Source organism: Anastrepha ludens, chromosome 6 (genome assembly GCF_028408465.1).
Source record: "Anastrepha ludens isolate Willacy chromosome 6, idAnaLude1.1, whole genome shotgun sequence".
Lineage (NCBI taxonomy): Eukaryota > Metazoa > Arthropoda > Insecta > Diptera > Tephritidae > Anastrepha > Anastrepha ludens.
The window spans coordinates 75,840,512-75,860,788 of record NC_071502.1 but is presented as its reverse complement, the minus strand read 5'-3'; the positions used below and the strand labels follow the sequence as shown (position 1 = coordinate 75,860,788).

The following is a 20,277-nucleotide window of genomic DNA, read 5'->3' as shown; positions in this document are numbered from 1 at the left end:
GGCAGCTTTTGTTTTTTGTTCTTTGAGGTTATCAACGATTTCTTCTTCGTTTACGTTATTAAGGCAAGGAGCGTAAATTGTGCCCTTGACTGAGTTAAGGTTATCGTGAAAGGTAAACTTGATATTGCAGACACCAGGAAGTTGCTTGGTCGATATAAATTTGTTCGCTATATGGTTGGCCCATCTCTTAGCTCGGATATGTGATCAATTTCCGTACTAATGTTTTTTATGGCCTTATAAATAGTAAAACGCGAATATTTTGATAGTGGTTTGTTTGGATATAGAGACCATTATAAACTTCGGGTTATCGTTTTTTATTAGGAATGATGGCAAATTGTCTTTTCTCTAAAGATGGTATTTTTTGCGTTTTTTTTTCTGGGCTTGCCATTGCGGGGACAGATACCTGTAAACGGCCATATTTTCCCTGATTTTCATTAAAACTATTTAAAATTAAGAAGTCAATACATTTTTTTCAAAATTGGCATACAGTTTATTTATATATTAAAATAATAAAAATTTTTTTTTTTTAATAATTTAAAATGGCGGATGTACACTCACTTCTTCCAGGTAGGTCGCAGCGGGGCTTCTCAATCGGCGGGAATTGTAGCATCGGCCTCAGTCACCTGAATACAAAAAACCAAACATTTATTTGTTTATTAATGCCATAATTTCTATATGAATTAAACAAAAATGAAAAAAAAAAATTCGCGGAATAAAATGCTTCAACAAAAAAAAAAATGAATTTTGGGGCGAATTTTCGTACTATTGTATTTTGTACGTCAATTCGAAATGTATAGTTTTGAGAAAAAATTTGTTTGTTTATTAATGCCATCATTTCTATATGAATATATGGGTATTGTTTGGTAAGTGTCTCCCAACTGTTAGCGGCTACGCTTTGTGAATCCGCCTAGTGATCCAGCGCATTTATTGGTTACCGGGAGAGTGTATCGGCGACGAAATTTTCTTTTCATGGCTTATAGTGAATTTGTGGTTAGTGTAGATTTTCCTCACCACACATCCTCGTTACCAACTTGTTTACCAGTTATTTACGGCATGGCCAATAACCTTATTAGGTTGTTGTTTGCCCAGGGTTAACATTCTGTCTCTTCCATTCACAAAGGAAGAGAAGATTGAGACAGTATGTGTTGTGAGGGATGCCCATTTTGGCTGCTTGTTCTCCGACAGACCAAAATCCAGTTATGACTGCTGTTAGTCGAGAGCATTTCTGCAAGAGCGTTATTCATGGCAGATCCTCCTCTTGCTAGTTCATCTGCTTTTTCGTTACCTTCAACATTCCGTTGTCCCGGGACCCAAATTAAGGTATCATTATGGTTTTCACTCAAGGTGGAAAGGCTATTCCTACTTTGTTCCACCACCATAGAGGTTGTTATAGCTTAATCCAGTGCGTGGATCGGAGCTTGGCTATCCGAAAGCAAAGCGATATTGCCCTTAAAAGAGAAATCTGCGATTAGTAGCCTGGAAGACACTACAGGCATTAGGGAGACGCACAGATTTTTCATTTTAATATATGAGAATATATACCAGCTCCAATACTACAATCCATTTTAGAGCCATCTGTATGGACTGTAGTGTAGTTCCTCTTTAAATAGAAAAAGAGTGGCAAAATTCCTAATGAATGTTATCGTCGGGATGATGGAGTCAGTCCTAACCGAGGTTATCTGAGTTTGTCGCAATAATAGACTGGCATGACCATACATTTTTTCTTTCCAGCGACCCGCTTAGTATGTAGATCGATTCGAATATTCCCTAAAGCTTTCCACCAGATTAACGAACCATATGAATCATATGAAGATCCCATCTTCTTCCAAGCATACGTTTACAGGCAATTAAAGTAATTTCTGCCTTCCTTACCCGTTTTTTGGCGTTTAATTTCCAGCTAAATTGGAGTCCAAAATTACCCCAAAGTACTTTGCACTGGGTGAAAGTGAGAGAGTTTGTCCATTAATATTTGGTAAGTTAAAGATTGGTATCTTATATCTGTTTTACGCGGGCTTAAACTTAGGCCACAGCCTGTGGCTCAAGACTTAAGCTCGTCTAATGTGCTTTGAATGATCCCACTGATCGTATTAGGACACAGTCCTCACGCCATTAGCAACACATCATCAGCGTACGCCAACGCTTTTACCCCACCTTTATTAAGTTTTATTACGATTTTGCTAATCACACACAACTAAAAAAGTGCAGATTATACTCCCCTCTGTGGAGTACCCCTATAGACTCTTTTCTAGCAGTGCTAACGTTATTAAATGCTAGAAAAGCTGCCTAAAGTCCTTCGCTGATTCATGTCCTCTTCTACCTGCCATTGGTATGAAGACGACTCTAACAAGTTTCCAGCTACTTGGACTATAACCTAGGTTGAGACACGCTTTGAAAATTTCCATTAGCCGTGGTAGAATACTATCAAAAGTGTCCTGTAACATCTTAGGAAAGATCCCATCAGGGTTGGCCAGATTTCAAAGGTGAGAATGATTTGATTGCCCATGCAACCTTCTCTTTCGTAACTATTACATCGACAAGATGCTGTGAGTCATATCGGCTCCGCCGGATTCTCCCAATATCACTGTCATGAGCGTTACATCAGAAAAAGAGTATTTAAAAGAAGTTCTAGAGATTATTCTGCCGTAGAGGTCCAAGTACCATCTAACCTCTTCACCCAAGAAGTCATTAAATGATCTTTGGACAAAATACAGCTAAGCCTCGCAGAATCTCTGGTAGATTCGATAGAGGAACAGAAATCTCTCGAGCTTTCTTTCTTGGCGGCCCTAATTGCCTTCTTGTATTGTATCCGACTTTCTCTGTACAAATGCCAATTACCTATTGAGTAGCTGAGATTAGAATTTGATGTGGCTTAATTAATTAATTTTGTGAGCTCATTGCTCCAATAAGGAGAATAGGATTTTTTGCAATATTTAATTGAACACGACATTTTGCCGGCCCTACTGTAGGATCCGCCATATAACTTTACGGAATTAAAAATGCTATAAAAAATAAACTACTCAATATTTTTCCAAACTGTTTCTTTTATTTTGAAGTACAATCCTTCCGGTTAATGAAGTTGCTGCTCTCCTCATCCATCCTCCTCGAAAAAGTCAAGAAACTTATACTTGAAGATCGTTGTTTGAGATTCAAGCAGTTCTTATCCTATATAGAGACTCCAGAGGATGTCAAGCGTTAAAACGCAGTTTGTGTGTTTTCCTCGTGTCAAAATGTTATCGAATGTAGGCAAGGAGAGAAGATAAAGATATATGAAAACTAAAAAGCAAATTTGTTGTATAAATTTGGGCTTTTTGTTATTCCATGTAACGAATGAAAATAAATGCTTTTTCTTTACGAGCCAGTCTTCTCTTTTTCTTTCATATCGTCTTTTCTTTTCTTCCAATCTTTGTTCTGAACTGTAGGCGTATTACCAAGTGTAGTAATTTCTTCATTTGTTTATAAACAAAACAAAATAAATATAATATATGCATATTTAAATTGATCATTCATTCATATTCATATTTTTGCATTTATGACACATGTGCACATTGCTAAGCTTTAACAATTACTAGTTGACAGATGGTCTTACAAACGGACGAAAGTCCCACCGACCCGTGAATATTGGCAACGGTCGTTGAGGACCCTCATCCGGTCGCACGAAACCATTAATATTTGAAATTTTCACACTGAACAGAAAAAATGAAATAAAATCAGATAAACAGCTCGAACCGATTCCGGCTTGTGCTCCACATAACGTATTCAACCAGATGCGCTGAATTTCGGCCATGCCTACATTTACAATGCAAGTATGTTGGTGCAGATGATATATACGTGACGGTGATTAAATATTAATTTATCCATTTATGATTGAACGGAGAACGTTTTTATGTATGTATATTTGTTTTTATGATTTTGCAGGTGGCATGCATCCGTCCATTACTTGTGATATTGAAATACGAAAGCTTCGAGCGTTTTCTTATCAAATCGCAATTAGGTGTCACAACGAACGAACTTTCATAGTGCCGCAAACTACTGCAATCCAAAAAGGTATTAAAAATATGTATGTGAAAAAATGAACTGCTTATGCGAATATACCGTTAAAATGCAGGAATTCTGTTCAACTTTAAACGCCAGCTCACCTGCAGATTTGTGATTTATGACCCTCGAGGAGCGTTGATGCTACGACGACTGCCCAGTTGTCTAGAAGGTGGTTGAAAATATTAAAATAAGAGTTGTGGAGAATAAGTTAATGCTGAAAACTAATGGTCAAAGTAGAAAGTATATATAAGTAAGTACGTAAGTACCTGGTGGACTTAAATATTATACACATGCCGTTGCTTCAACCACAGTAGTAAAAGTTCAATCTGATGATAGTATTTTAGTTAGAACTTCTAGAAAAGGAGTTGAGGTGTTCAATGTATCTGGGGTGTTTTAATAACATGATTTCACAAAAAACCAGGTAAATATACATTATAGTGAATTTAAGTACATCAGAGAGTAGAGGCTCATTTTAGTTTGAAAAAAGAGAAATATTAAACAGTTGTCGATCGACAAAAATTTATTTACGCTGTTATCACATTTACTGAAATCAGCGCTTATTGCATAGAGTGTTAATAGATTTTTGTAATACCTCGTTCGTTAATCGGTTAGTTAAAGGTTTGTCATATTAAAATATATTAAAATGACAAGCTCGCAAAGGAAAAATGCCATCCGGATCTGCGCTTGCCAAAAGTATTGATTTTTAAATACGCCAAACATTCATTTGTACTTATTTTTTATTAAGAACTTTTCATGAACTTCCCAATGAAAAATTATAGCGCTAAGAAAATTGTATGTATCGTTCCCTTAGTATAACAATAGCCTATGTGCTCATAAGCTATTATTTTTTTATTGAATTTTTAGATTCTCCATAGTTGATTTTATATGTGGTCAAAATTTTGTCAAATTCTAGTTCCACAATGTGGGTCAAAACGTCAGTCAAAAAATAATAAATATTTACAGACATAACGAGATTTGAGTGAGAGCTACTTTCGACAAAAAGTTTGAAATTCATTTTCTCAAAACATCAAAAAATTTATAGGCTATTTTAATACTAAGGGAACGGTATATAGCTTCTGCATTATACCATTTTTGGAACGTTGATGCGTATGCATATTTCTCTGTTTGTATCATACGTACTTGTGCATTGTTTGGTGCCGTTCAAAGATTCATAGATTACAGCGCATTGAAACCGTAGCCAGCCCTTCAAAGTCAAAAATTGCTATCTAAACACATCTAAAGGCTTAAAAATGATGTAAATTTCGGATATTCCATCCAAAACTAGATATAGATGATAGTCGATGTTTTCAAACTTTCTTTGATTCAGTCTAAGTCTTAATTTGAGGTATTGCATTAGAAAGTGAACGAATTTCTTCGAAAATAGCTATAATTAACCCAAAATGCAAATTTTTGAATTTTGATTTCAAATTATTCGCTACAAAATAAAACAAAATCGTGAATTCCTTCAAAATCAACCCTCAGTCATTTTAGAGATACATGTGGAATGCATTCAAATTTTCGATGCTAAGGAGGAGAGCTGACAAATTTTCGTTGAGTGTTGTCGTTGCCCTCGCTTCAGAAAATGTGTGACATGTGAGGAAGAGCGTCAATTAATTTTTGTGTGTCTGTGTAGACAAATTCGTCAAAATAGTTTTACTAAAACTTTAATTGTTAAAAAAAAGGAAGTAGATTCTTATGTAAATATATACTACATATATAATTAATAATGTTTTCTTTTATCGAAAAAATGTCGTCCCAATATATGCCGACATTAAGAAAATATTGTCATACGCCCTGTGCAAATCTCTTCTTTTTTCTTTTTAACGTGATCATTCCATCTAAGCTTGGTATCTAGTGTCATACCTAAGTATTGGGCTGTATTGTAAAACGGGATTTGCACGCCGTTTATGTGTAGTGGTAGATATTTTATTTTCTTCTGTGTGAAGTCTAAATGAACCGATTTTGTTTCGTTTAGTTTTATGCGCCATTTAATGGACACAGAGCACATCTTTTTTCCCCAAAGGCGTTTTCAGTGATGCGAGTAATTCTGTGTACTTGATCAATGGTAGAGTGCTTTGTGCGAAAACCAAATTGATGTACTGGTATTATATTTCTTTGCTTAATAATTATGTTGAGACGTTTGGCTAAAAGCTTTTCCTTCAGTTTTGATATAATTGGTAGGGGCGAGATAGGCCGATAAGATGTGACATCATTCGCTGGCTTCGCTGGTTTATTAAATATAATTATTTCAGCAGTTTCCCAATATATAGAGATATGGTGCACTTTGAATGTGGCGTTCATTATTTCAGTAAACTTAGATATTGTGCATTGAGGAAGTTGTTTTAAAATTTCCGCAGTAATAAGGTCATACCCGGGCGCCTTTTTTGATTTTAGCTTATTTATTTCAACAAGCAATTCGGAATCCGTAGTAAGAGGAATTTCGGCATCAGTTTCATAGGTAAGTGTCTGTATTCCGGCTGCCCTCGATGTGTCATATGGCTTAAAGATGCCTTCGAGGCACTCAGCAAAAACATTAGCTTTTTCTTTACTGCTTTTGGCCCAAGAACTGTCTTCTTTTTTGATTGGTGGGTACTGTGTTACTGGCTGTGAAAAGTTTTTTGTGAATTTCCAGAGCGAGTAATCAGTGCTGCGTTCGTTTGATAAGCAGTTGAGATAAGTACTCAGCGATCTGTTTTTAAAATCTTTTATCTTCTGGGAAACTTCTTTCGTAATTTTATTTTTTATTTCATAATTTATTTATTATATATATATATATATAATGAATATATTTTACATCTAGAATCTTTCATATATATATAATATATATTTTATTTTAGGTGCGCAATTAAGTTCGCGCTGTTTGTTAATAGATGCCGCCAGCAGTGTGTGCTAGTCGATTCTAGCATAACCTAAACGTCAAAAACCAAGCTTAGATATATGGTAAACAAACTACTTCGACACATTAGTGATTTTGTTTTGGTATCATATACTTTTGGTTTCGTGAAAATGTGTGATTTTTTGCCGAATAATCGTAATTTGCGGAAAGTGTTGATTTTCCTCTTTCATTCGAAAAAAACGGCGGCTGAAGCGCATCAAGCGCTACAAAAAGTTTATAGAGATGCTGCTTTAGGTGAAACAACGTGCGAAGATCGATTCTGCCACTTCAAAGATGGTGATTTTAATGTTGACGACCGTCCGCGTGAAGGAAGGCCAAAAGCCTTCGAAGCCGCCGAATTGGAGGCATTGCTCAATGAGGATCCGTGTCAAACGCAAGAAGAGCTTGCTTCAGTATTAGGAATTACCGCCAATCCATTTCCAAGCGATTGCATGCTTTGCGAATGATTCAGAAACAGGGGACTTGAGTTCCTTATGAGTTAAAACCAAGGGATGTGGAACATCGTTTTTTCGCCCGTGAACAACTCGCATCGGGACTGGTAACGAAAAATGGATTCATTACAGCAATCCAAAGAGAAGAAAGTCATGAGGACTGCCCGGTCATGTTTCTACGTCGTCGCCTCGGCCGAATATTCACGCTGCGAAGGTTATGCTATGTATTTGGTTGGCCCAAATTGGTGTTATTTATTATGAACTGTTCAAATCAAGCGAAAACAGCACTGGGGATCGGTGTCGACTTTAATTGATGCGATTGAGCCGAGCACTGCATAAGAAACGGCCGCAATACGCGGAGAGGCATGAAAAAGTGATTCTACAGCATAAAAACGCTCGTCCTCACGTTGCCAAACCTACCTGGAAACACTGAAATGGGAAATCCTAGCACAGCCGCCATATTCTTCAGATATTGCGCCGTCCGATTATCACCTGTTCCGATCGATGGCACATGGTCTAGCTGACCAGCAGTTTCATTCATATGAAGACATCAAAAAATGGCTTGATCCGTGCATAGCCTCAAAAAATGAACAGTTTTACCGCGACGCTATACGAGATCTAACAGAAAGGTGGGAAAAAGAGTAGTCAGCGATGGACAATACTTTCAATGATTCACTTGTAACCATTTTTTTCAGAATTAAGTTATATTTTCATAAAAAAAAAACAGCGAGAACTTAGTTGCGCATCTAATATATATATACATATATTTATATAATTTGTATCACTACATATTATAAAACAAAGTCGCTTTTTCTGTCCCTATGTCCCCTTATACGCTTAAATCTTTAAAACTACGCAACGGATTTTGATGCGGTTTTTTTTTAAAGATAGATTGATTGAAGGGGAAGGTTTATATCTATATAATGTGAAGAAATATATAAAGGGGGCGTGGCAATCGGTCAAAATGTGGCAAAAAAACATAATTTTTTTGTTTTCACGGCCATAAATCATAAACGAATGAACCAATTAAAATGAAACTTTCTTGGAGTTTAACATTGAAATATTTACTTTCGTTCTGCATCAAAAAAATTATTGATTTATTTGTTATTTAACCAAAATTGTTTAAACAAAAGCAGCTCTTTTTCCAAAAAAAGCTGTTTGTGTGTGTGTTCGCTGTCAACCGAATGAAGCAACAGGCGTTAAGCGATAATCTCACCACACCTCATTAATGTTGAACTACATCGTATGGTGACGTATGTATGTATGTATTTACGAATCGCTCGCATTATTTCATTTCGGACATATGTACATATGTATCTATGTATGTACTGAATTCCATGTAATTATATGTACATACAATTTTACAGCGAAATAAAACGCTATTTTCAGGTTCTATATTAGTAAATCGCACATAATTAAAATACAGTTTTTGAATAGTTTTTATTGATTCGGAGCGCGTTTAGTTTGCTATCAATTCCATACAATAACATTTTTTGTCATTTACTTTTTACGACAACTAATAGCTTATTTTCGAAGCGATTTCAACAAATGGGTACAACATTAATCCTTATCCAATTAAATACCTTAAATACATTGTTGTTTTCATATAGATCTATGTATATGGCTCTTTACAGCATATAATTAAAAACAATATTTTTCAAGATATTACAACAGTAATTAGTAATTGAGATCTACCGGAAAAATTGCGTTAGCTGTTGCGTCATCCGGCATTGCCGCTACTCTTTTGGAAAGAGTCTTTTGGAAAGAGGCCGAACCACACACTCTACAATGAAGTACCCGCTGAAAATCGCCACCGATGATGATAACAGCGTCTGTAGTGTTTCTAGACAGAGCAATACAGGAAAATTGATGCGTGACTGCTCATTAATAGTCTGGAACGAAGCTACCATGTCAAACAAGACGTCTGTGGAAGCACTGGATAGGACAATGCGCGATTTGCGCAACAAAAATGCACCTATGGGCGGATGTACAATTCTGTTCTCAGGAGATTTCCGTCAAATCCTACCAGTTGTGACTCGAGGAACACATGCTAACGAAATAAATGCTTCGCTAAAAAGATCCCACCTTTAGTCGTATGTCAATAAATTAGAGCTTAAAACTAATATGAGGATTTCGTCATCTTCACGTGAGAACAGGCTATTTCCAGAGATGCTGCTAAAAGTTGGCAATGGAGAATTAACACAAAGTGAGTGAAGGATTAACCTAGAAAACCTTTGTGTTTTGATAGACAACATCTAAGAGTTAGTCAACAATGTCTATCCAGACATTGATAACATAAGTTATAAGACAATATCTTGGTTTAAAGAAAGAGCTATTCTGTCACCAACTAACGAACAAGTAGATAAAGTAAATAACGTGATTATTTCAAAGATTGATGCGCCGACGAAAATATACTACTCGGTCGATACTGTTCTCGATTTGGAAGAAGCTGTTCAATTTCCTACAGAATTTCTAAATTCTTTGAAACCGTCTGGACTCCCTCCTCACAAAATGGAGCTGAAAATAGGTTGCCCTGTTATTTTATTAAGAAACCTAAGTCCACCTAAACTTTGCAATGGCACGCGTTTGCTGGTAAAATCACTGAAAACTTTCATAATAGAGTGCACAATACTCACAGGATGTGGTACCGGAGAATCCCTCTGATACCATCGGATCTACCATTCCAATTTAAACGCTCACAATTTCCGGTAAATACATCTTTTGCAATGACCATTAATAAATCTCAGGGTCAAACCTTCAACGTTGCAGGCTTAGATTTGAGTGTTGACTGTTTTTCACATGGCCAACTGTATGTCGCTCTTTCAAAAGTAACCTCTAGAGAAAATATGTTTGTATTGTCTAATGACAAGAAGGCTATGAACGTTGTATATAAAGACATTCTGTAATATAATAATTGTTGTAAAAGTAAAATAAATACATATGTAAAAATGCAAAAAGTTAATATGCAAAAATATAGGATATGAATTTAGATATCCCAAAGATAGCAGGAAATCTTCATGCTCCAAATTTAACGCGTGCGGGCCACGGGCAATAATGAATAAGCCAAAACTACTGGATCGATTTTAATCATTTTTTCAGTGAGTGACATAGGGTATATATTTTATACCCGTGCGAAGCTGGGCGAGTTGCTAGTTTTATATGAACATAAAATTGTTCAAATTTGTGGAAGCGTTGTATTATAGAATTTTTTATCTATTCTCATATGAAATGCGAAATATTTGCACAGGGCGTATGACAATATTTTCTTAATGTCGGCATATATGGGAGGACATTTTTTCGATAAAAGAAAACTTTGTTAAATAGCCCGACAAAATATTGCACTACCCGCCGCCGTTCGAACAATTTTGACCGGTAAAACAGTATACTCAAATGTGCTCATCGATTTAAATGACTTATTTAGGTTTACTTATACATATTTAGATTTTTCGAAAGGTCAGCTATTCATGTAAACAACTTATTATTCGTCCAAACGTTCATATGTAGATACATATTTTCAATTTAAATAGTAATGTTTTTGTTACTTCCGTACAATTACAATATTGCAGCCATTCAAAATTATTCTATTATTCCTGCGTTTGTTTAATAGAAGGGTATACAGTTTACCAAGGCTTTGATGGTTTTGAAAAATGTTTTTTTGAACGCACTTCTTGTTCAGTTTACGCTGCATGTTTACATTGTCTTACGAGTGGTTTTTCTTGCTTTCGAAAAAAGGTTTCCAGTTTATTTATTTATCTTGAAATTACCTTAGAAACATGCCGAATGGTATTAGTGTTTTCAATGCGATTTTGAAATATTTATATCATTGAATCTTCTCTAATACTTAGACTCAAACAATAAATTTTGAAAGCTAAATCTAGTACTCCTTATGTCACTGACTTAGTATATGCTTTATTTATTTAATTTGCCCTAGAATCTGCGACTGAACTGACAACTCATTTCTACATAGTCAGGTGTTACTTGATACGCTTAAAACAGATTTTGCAAAGTGATTAAGATGTGTAGAGTTTAACTTTATATCTTTACTTTGTTGCAATATTTGTACATTCACTATTGAAATTTGCAGGCCCCTGTGAATGTCTTCACTTCTAATATACTTGTACATGCATGATGCGCTTGTGTTCGCTCTATACCAAGGAGCAGAGAAGCACATAATCTTCTGTCTTCTAGTGAATGTATGCGTCTTTTCTAAATATTTTCTGCCCTCTTTCAGCCTTTTGAATGCTGATTACAAAATAGGGTTCGACATTAAAGTGACTACACTTTAAGTGACTTCTTACTAGAGAAGTGTACAGCCTCAGAACGGTGGATCCTTGGTGGACTTGGATCCACATGTATGAATGATATATCTAATTATTGTTAAATTTTATTTTTACTCACATTATTCTGATTTAATAACCTTCCACAATATTTCCTTTCTTACTTGCCCAATAAGTTTTTTGGGGTTTCTTTGTTCATAGTTCATCCCATATATCGTATAGAAATTTATCACTAGTTTATGTTGTACCAAATTTCATTTGAGCTAATTTGGAGTTTATAGATATACAGACGTTCGAGAAAAAACATGTATAAAGTCCTAAACACCTAAAAGTTTATACTAAATGAAAATTGTACTTGTGTATCTAGATGTGTGTGTGTGTTGTTTTTTATGTATGCTTGGAAGTTGGCAAGGCGTAACGAGGAATTGCTGCAATGCGACTTTTTGCTTTTGGCTACATCAATGCAATAATGTAAATACCACAAAGCACGGAAAAGTTGTGAATGCAATGGAAGACAAAAAGGAAATAAATGAGAGAGAAAAACTGTACAAGTGCGGTACAAATACACAAGCTTCGAAACTTAACGGTGCAGAAATACACAAATCACCGAATTTGAAAAGGATTCACCGCATCACCAATAAAGGCGTGCTGTGTGGGGTGTAGAGTCGGTAGCGCAAAAAATTGCGCACAGCTCTAACTGCACAAAGGCACGTATATAACTGCATGTCTGAAAGGACCAGCAGCAGCCTCACACATACAGAAATGTCTTTTAATGTTAAAAAACTAAAAATAGCGAAACTCTAAAAATACTTTCATCTTGGTGGTAGCAAAACTAAAGAAATTGCGAAATAACGGCTCATAGATTCATGTACGATTCATGTAGAATAGGGCAATTGGCATTTAGAATGAATTACAGACTGCTGGGTAAATATAAATATTTTGGTAAAAGTAAATCGAAACATCTGCCGGCATAGAAACGGCACTTTCAGCAACGAAAAGTCATTTCAAGTTTGTACCGAAGTCGCTACAGTCGCAAAAGTGGCAATAATTGCAATTTATTGTTTTGCAAGGATTTCACAACGCAAAGTTCGGCTTTTTTCCAAGTCGTCATTGAAAGGTTCAAGTATCTTTCACTTCATTCCATTTGTTGCAGTACACATGCACACATCACCAGTGTTTTTGCTTTGTAAGACAAATTGTGGCGACTGCGTTCATTGCTTGTTGGCCTCGATTGCAACCAACGGATGCATCGTTGGCGACACGTTATCTTGATTGACCGCCCAATGTGTCCGAAGGTTAATAGAATAAGAATCTTTATGCATAAAAATATATGAATGTGATTTAGTAAAGCCTACATTGTTGTGGATGTATGCATGTGGATGAGTGCGTATTGATGCATATCTACTTATATTTATATTTAAACCATAAATAAGCGATCCCGTTTTTATACGCCCTAAAGGATAAATGTCCTTTTGCAATGTAATTTTCGAAATGGCTGTTTTTTGTTTTTTTTTTCTTTAATTTTTGAAATGATTTAAGTTATTTCCAACACCAAAGATGATGATTTTATTCCTCATGCTTCACATCTACTAATTGTCTGACTTACGTAGTTTATGGCTTTATTTCTATCTTAGGGGATCAACTAAGGCCTGCTGGAGTAATCGAGCAAATGTGTTTGTAAATACTTTTACTTATTCAGTTTCTGTATACCAAGCAGTTAAAGGAAGCAAACGTTTTCTTAAGATGGCTTTCCTCCTTAGCTTTCAAAGGGTGCATTTAATTTTTTTTTGCTCCTTCATCTTTATTGAATATTCTACTGCAAGATGAACAAACACATACGAGTAAACTGTCAAATGGCTTGTGGTATGGGCCTCCAGGTCTAAGTGGGCGCCTCTACACCCTCATGAATAGTAGCAGCCACCGTAACGTAACCTAACCATTCAATACTGGCTGGTTTAAAAATCCGTAATGTCAATGGAACACAAAAATTTTCTTTTCTTTTCTACTAGCGGTCGCCCCTTGGCAAGCAATAGTAAACAGTGTTGAGTGTTTTGCTCCATATAAAAAAATGCCAACAATATGTTAAATGGATAAAATTTACGAGACCGTCAGCAAAACAAAAAATTGACAAAGTCAACGCTATTTGTGAGTCACTTAAAACTTATACTTTTTATATCAAAATTCAATGGGCTAAAAAATTGCATTCTCTAAAAATTCTGCATTCTCTTAAAGCTGTTTTCCAAGGGTTTCTCTTATACTTCGAAACTTAGTTTTCAAGAATTGTTGCTTATAGAAGAAAGTGCTGATACTACTTTCCTAAGAACTTATAGTTTTTGTGTTCGGACAGGAAGCCTATGCTGCTTTTCAATTGGCAATTTAATATAGCAAGGATCTGATTAGATGTATGATTGGTTTCCTATTAGCGAATCCGTTGGACGCCGAAAATAAGTGGTTACATTCTTTTATTTATTTGATAGATTTAATTAGGCCGACCCAACAGGCGGTGGCTGTTGAGGTATTCGAAATCGATGTGTTTGGATTTGATATTAGTGCGGGCGCAATAGAGTGTCTGTATCTGCTAAATAAAATTTATTTTAATTTTGCCTCTCGCATTTTCCGTTGTAATGAATTATTTTTGTGGGTATTGCTAAGCCGTTAGCTCAATTTAATGCTTATTTTGCTTCCTCAGGCTTTAATTTTTCTTATTCTAAGTCTACTTTGAAGAATTATAAAAAATCTTATAAAATCTTATAAAAATCTTGTCATAAGGTTTTTGCTTGTGTCTATCTGTTGTATAGTCTGTAAGTATACTGTTTACGTTGGATAATGGGGCAGTTCTTTTCATTGTATTGTAAATCGAAGCGAGCTGGGTCGGCCGCCGTAGCCGAATGGATTGGTGCGTGAGAATCGAAGGTTCGAGTCACCGTGAAATACCAAAAAGAAGAAAAAGTGAAAAAGTTGTTTTCTAACAGCGGTCGCCCCTTGGCCGGCAATGGCAAATCGTCGGGTATATTTCTGCCAAGAAAAATCGAATCATAAAAAAAATATCTGCAGTTAGGGGGCGGCGAAGGTCCCTCCATTTGTGAAATAACCTCAAGACACACACCACGATTAGGAGAAGGAGCTCGACCAAACACCCAAAAAGGGTATACATATAATATATATATATATAATATATTTGTTCATTAATAATAAATAAATAGTTGGAAAATGTAAGAATAACTTTTGATTCAAATGCCTGATTAAATTTTAGCAGATTAAGCCAATAAACAATGAATCTGTGTTGATAAAAATTAATAAAATCAGATGTTTTATAATTAAATATAGTAAATATTTGTTTTAAATAGGTGATGTGTTAAGGGGCTGCCAAAGTCAATCGTATTCTTAAATAACAAGCTGATATTTGATTCTGAGTTCGATGCAAACGGTAGAGCCTTCCATTTGTGGGACAAAAGTACGTCACACAAAATGAACTAAAGGAGTGGCGTGGCCTAAAATAGTCCGCGTATTGTGATTATGACATTGATGATCCTGCTACAAAAAGTGCTGGGTTAAGATTCTTCGAACTCCGCTGGAGAACTTTGCAGGCCAACCCCTTTAACTCCGATCATACGTTTTAGTCAAAAATATTTAAAAATGACTTACTTGAACAAAATTTTAAATACTTCGCCGTAACCACTCTTGGGTTATTTAAGCTTTCTGTTCCGGTCCAGCGTTCTCCATTAAAGAGCGTTCCTATCGATTTCTGCACCACGCCTTCCAATATATTTTCTCCCCTTTGCTTCAGTGGCACAGTTATCAAGTTAATGCTAAGTAGTATATTATTAATAAAAAGTATGAACAGAATCGGACAGCAGTAAAAAATTTGTATGTAATATAAATTTAAACAAAGTACATTTGGATGAAAACAGCACGTGGCACAATTTAATTGATGCGTCTCTAACAACTTTTGCTCAAAATAGAATTTTGTATTTATTAAAATAAATAATCATAGTTTGCATAGATTTCTCTTTGTTAGTCGTTTTCACTACTCCATACTAACACCCTGTTTATAATTGTGACTGCATCGCCGTTCTTGATGTAAGTGCGTTTTTTATTATCTGCACTCTGCAGTTGAATGGAATGCAAAATTCTCGAAATTCTTCTTATTTGGAAGAATGAAGTGGATAAACTCCGTCATTTAATTTAAAGTTTTTGTTGTTGATAGTTTGCGCTGGCTGGTTGAGTTATACGAAAAGTTGCGCAATTTTGGTTTGCCCAGGCGTATACTTTACTTTCATATCTACGAATGCTTGCAAAAGAAGCTGCAATATCAGTGCCTGATGCAGCCAAAGTAATATAAGAAATAGAAATTTATTATTTGGTGCTTATGACAATTCACATGGTGGCTACCCTTCCACTACCAAAGGCAACGACTGCTTGTAGGAAGACACAACATTGTAATGAAGAAATAAAAGAAATAAAAAACAGTAAGGTGAATATTCATTTGACAACTCGCATTTTTGGAGTTACAAGAAGGAAGGTGGAATTGAACTCAAGTATCATTGTTCAAAGTGAGCAAAGGTCTGACACTGGCAATAGGGTCAATCCATAAATTGTAATGCTTAGAGAGCAGACCGACAACCAGCAGAGGATTTAAATATTGTATCTTTAATACTTTCGTCTTCAATGCCGAAATGTATGTCTGCTTTTAAAGCATCAGCTCTGAACAACGTAGATAAGTTATTACAATATATATATATATATATAATTGGTGCTTACACCATTTTTGTGGTATATGGCCGAACTCCTTCTCTTATTTGTGGCGTGCGTCTTGATGTTGTTCACAAAGTTGCAGTGGTGGTGGTTGGTGGTGGTTGAGAAACAAGAGAGCTTTTATTTAGCTAAATTTACATGACAATGCTTAGTTCTAAACTTACGTACATAATCTACATAACGTGACATCAACTGTTTATATTATAATATTAATTTATCCTACGATCATACTCAAGAATATATATACATATGGTAAATGATAGTTAATAAATTCTTATATGGTATGTAATTTTTTTTTGATATTTAAAACTTTAGCTCTAAACATAATATATTTTATGCAATGTTATTTGAACAACGTTCAATTAAAATTCATAATCTGTAATTTTCGGACTAAATTTTATGTGTATATGAGATGACAAATAATCAATATCCAAAGATGTTATGCCTAAATTTTTATCATATTATATTTGGTTTATAAATTCCTTAGTTTTATTTTAAATTACTTAACACAAGATAATAATTTTCTAAACGTTTGGGATCTAAATGTGTGTCATAACTGGCATACGTTTATAAAAACCTTCCAGCCTGGAATATTTTTCAGAAGTTAGACTAAGCTCGTTTTTTTCTTTTATCGTTTTCTAATACAAATTTTTCAAGAGGGCTATATACGCTTATTTCTCATTTATACCGCCATTAGCCTGATAAGCTAAGTTGCAACATGATGACATTGTTTTTATTAAAAAAAGAACAATTATCGGATATCGCCAAATTTGTAGTGATTTTAAGTTTTTCGAAATTCCGGCGTAATCAATACCTAAAGTTTTTTTTTCTTTTTTGCCTCCTTTATTAATTACACCTGGCGTATGGCACTAAGTAATTCTTTCTACAGCTTGGATTCCATAACATTAATCATTATCAATATTTCATTTTGATTAAGTTTTTGTGTGAGTTTACAAGTGTATTTACAATGTACATGTCTTTAAATTATTTTAGTTATCAGCTAAGTTGGGGTTGGCCATTTCAGCCGGCTGGAGTTTGCCCTTTCTGCTGATGGGAGTTGTCGCATGTCAGTATTCGTATGGTTCATTAAACGGACGATATGATTTGTACTGCATTTGCGGATGATTTCTGCTACTGCATCGATGTTGAGGTCGCGATGGATATCTTTATTTGAGACATACCAAGGTGCATTAGTTATAGGTTTGAGTATTTTCTATTGTAGTCGTTGCAAAATGTTAATGTTACTTTTACTTGCAGTTCTTCATATTTCTATGCTGTATGCTCAGATTGGCACAATCACATTTTGTATATAAGTATTTTATTCAGCAACGACAGTTTCGAGCGCCTGCCAAGTAGCCAATATAGTTGTTCTATCCAGAGAAGTTTGGAGTCAACATTCATTCCAAGGTATCTTGCTTTGGTGTCTATCGGGATTTGTAAATTGTTTTTTGTCAGATTCTTGTGTCCCACTTTCTTGTTAGAATAAACTCTATGATTTGTATGCCACTATTGATTTGTATACCCCAAGTATTAACCCATATTAGTGTCTTCTTCACCATCTGCTGTAACTTGCTTGTTGCTGCTTCTAAGGTGTTATGAGTTGCCAATAGGACGGTGTCGTCTGCAAAAGTTGCTATCATGTCGATACTTGCAGGCAAAGGAATATCAGCTGTGTACAGCACATATAGTACAGGCCCTAGTATACTGTCCTGAGGTACACCGGCTTCCATGAGTATAATATAAAAGTATTTGTCTCCATATTTCACATAAAAGTATCTGTTTGCTAAACATCTTTTCATTAACAAATAGTAGTCGCGTGGAAGATACTGTTTAAGTTTAAATATTAAACCCTTGTGCCACACGCTGTCGAAAGCTTTCGCTACATCAAGAAACACAGCAACGCATGTATTTCTCTTGTCAATTTCTGACAATATTTTATTTGTTACTCTATGTACCTGTTCTATTGTTGAAATCCCCCTTTAGTATGTGGTCAAGGCGATCAAGTATAAGCTTCTCAAAAAGTATAGATAATGATGGTAATAAACTAATTGATCTGTATGAAGAAGCGTCAGAGGCGTCTTTATTAGGTTTGGGTATTGCAATGACTTCAGCAACTTTCCAAGGCAGTGGAAAATGCTTCATTTGAAATGCTGAGTTAAATTTATTTCTTAAGTAGAGAGTGGCTTTATCAGGCAACTCGTTTAGGTACTCCTAACTCCTAAAGTTAATTAAACAGTTTTAGTTTTGAACGTAAAAGACAATTTTTCACAATAACTAATGCCTGCTGAGCTATAAAATTAAGAGACTTAGTATGCGGAAACTATTTTTATTTAGCAAAATAAATAAATTCATTTATATTAAACTTAAGGTGATTGAAAGAAGGGAAACATGTTGTAATTTTAGTCATGGTGATACTCGAGCTTCGAATAAATATAATGTACCTATGTAGATCATGAGCATCAGCTATTTTTAATCCATATTCATATGCCTACATCCAAGTGCATACAAATATTTTCGCACTTTGCATTTATTTTTATTAAAAAAAACATTTGTTATTGAATAACAACTCTATTTCGCCTGCGAAGGAGCTATCCAAATGACTCAAACTGCAGGGGGATACGGAATACTACATACTCGTATTAATGTGATTTCGGCGGACGCAAACCTCATTGGTATGTGCGGCACATGTGGTGCTACGAAATGCTGCAACATAATTGGGAACACTTAGAACGAAACTTAAATCTGTTTTTATATGCTTTATATCTAGGATATATGCATCTATGTATGTGTGTACGGATGTATGTATGTACAATACATAAGTATCTAAATAGAAGATTGCAAGACTGTCAGTCACGACTCGAGACGAGAGTATTTTAAGATGAAGCGGAAGTGGGGCTGAGCGGAAATTTGTATGTAAGTAAGTATACAAAACTGGCATATCAACCCGGTAGGTCACAGGATGTTCGTAAAATTGCGCCTGAGATGTATTGAAACGCGAGCACGAGCAATTGATGTGTGCTAAAAAGCAATGAAATATGAGCTCTGCAATGCATTCATGAAATGTACGTTTGCTTCACGTACGAACTGATATTTGATACAGTATTGTAGATAACTTAAGCAACTTTTTCTGCTAATGCAATCTATCTGTACGTTGTCCGCGCATCACTACGAAACGACAACATCAAATACGTAAACATTTTTATACATTCATATTTTCGCCCAATGAAGGTTATAGGCATGTTTTTATGATGGAACTCTCTTCCCACAGCCCCCAGGCCGATTTGAATGATTCTGGGTTCAAAATAATCCTAATTACTTACACGAACGACTTCATGCAGAAACAGTTGCAAAAAAGTAGTTGAAAATGTTTTATTTTGCAAAAAACAAAAAGTGCGAAACAGGGTTTTTACTCAAAAATTCATTACTCAAAAACAACTCATTTTAGCTACTGGGCATTCAGCTTAATTGAAGTTTGAGGTGTTCTCTTGATTTGGAAAAAGTTATAAAAAAAAAAATACACTTTTTGAAATTTTGAATTTCGAAAAAATTTCAATTTTTTTTTTGCTAAATAAAAAATTTTCAACTACCTTTTTGCAATTGTTTCTACATGAAGTCGCTCGTGTAATTAATTACGATCATTTTGGACTCAGAATTATTAAAATCGGTTCATTTTTGACTAAGTTGTGGGCATTTAAAAAAAATGTTTCTTATACAAGACAATTAAAAAAAATCGAGTTTGAGCCGAAAAACAAAATTGCCGATAACTCTTGAAAAAAATTTTTTTCGGGCGAACAAAAAAATACGTGTATCATTATTTTGACCAGAGAACAACATATTTCAGTTACATCGAAATCGAAGAACATGACCCGAATCAATTGAAATG

At 35.1% G+C, this 20,277-nt stretch overlaps 2 long non-coding RNA genes across 2 annotated transcripts in view; one reads left to right on the top strand and one right to left on the bottom strand.

Moving 5' to 3' along the window:
• The first annotated feature begins 3,573 nt into the window (after nucleotides 1–3,573).
• Nucleotides 3,574–4,284, top strand: LOC128868036 (uncharacterized). The gene is made up of 3 exons (XR_008455049.1): nucleotides 3,574–3,834; nucleotides 3,916–4,044; nucleotides 4,106–4,284. It is a non-coding gene; the product is annotated as an uncharacterized LOC128868036 (long non-coding RNA).
• The window catches only part of LOC128868037 (uncharacterized), a 68,874-nt gene continuing 52,733 nt past the window's right edge, over nucleotides 4,137–20,277 (bottom strand). The window contains exon 3 of the long non-coding RNA XR_008455050.1: nucleotides 4,137–4,197. This is a non-coding gene — a long non-coding RNA (uncharacterized LOC128868037). The remainder of the gene's footprint in view (nucleotides 4,198–20,277) is intronic.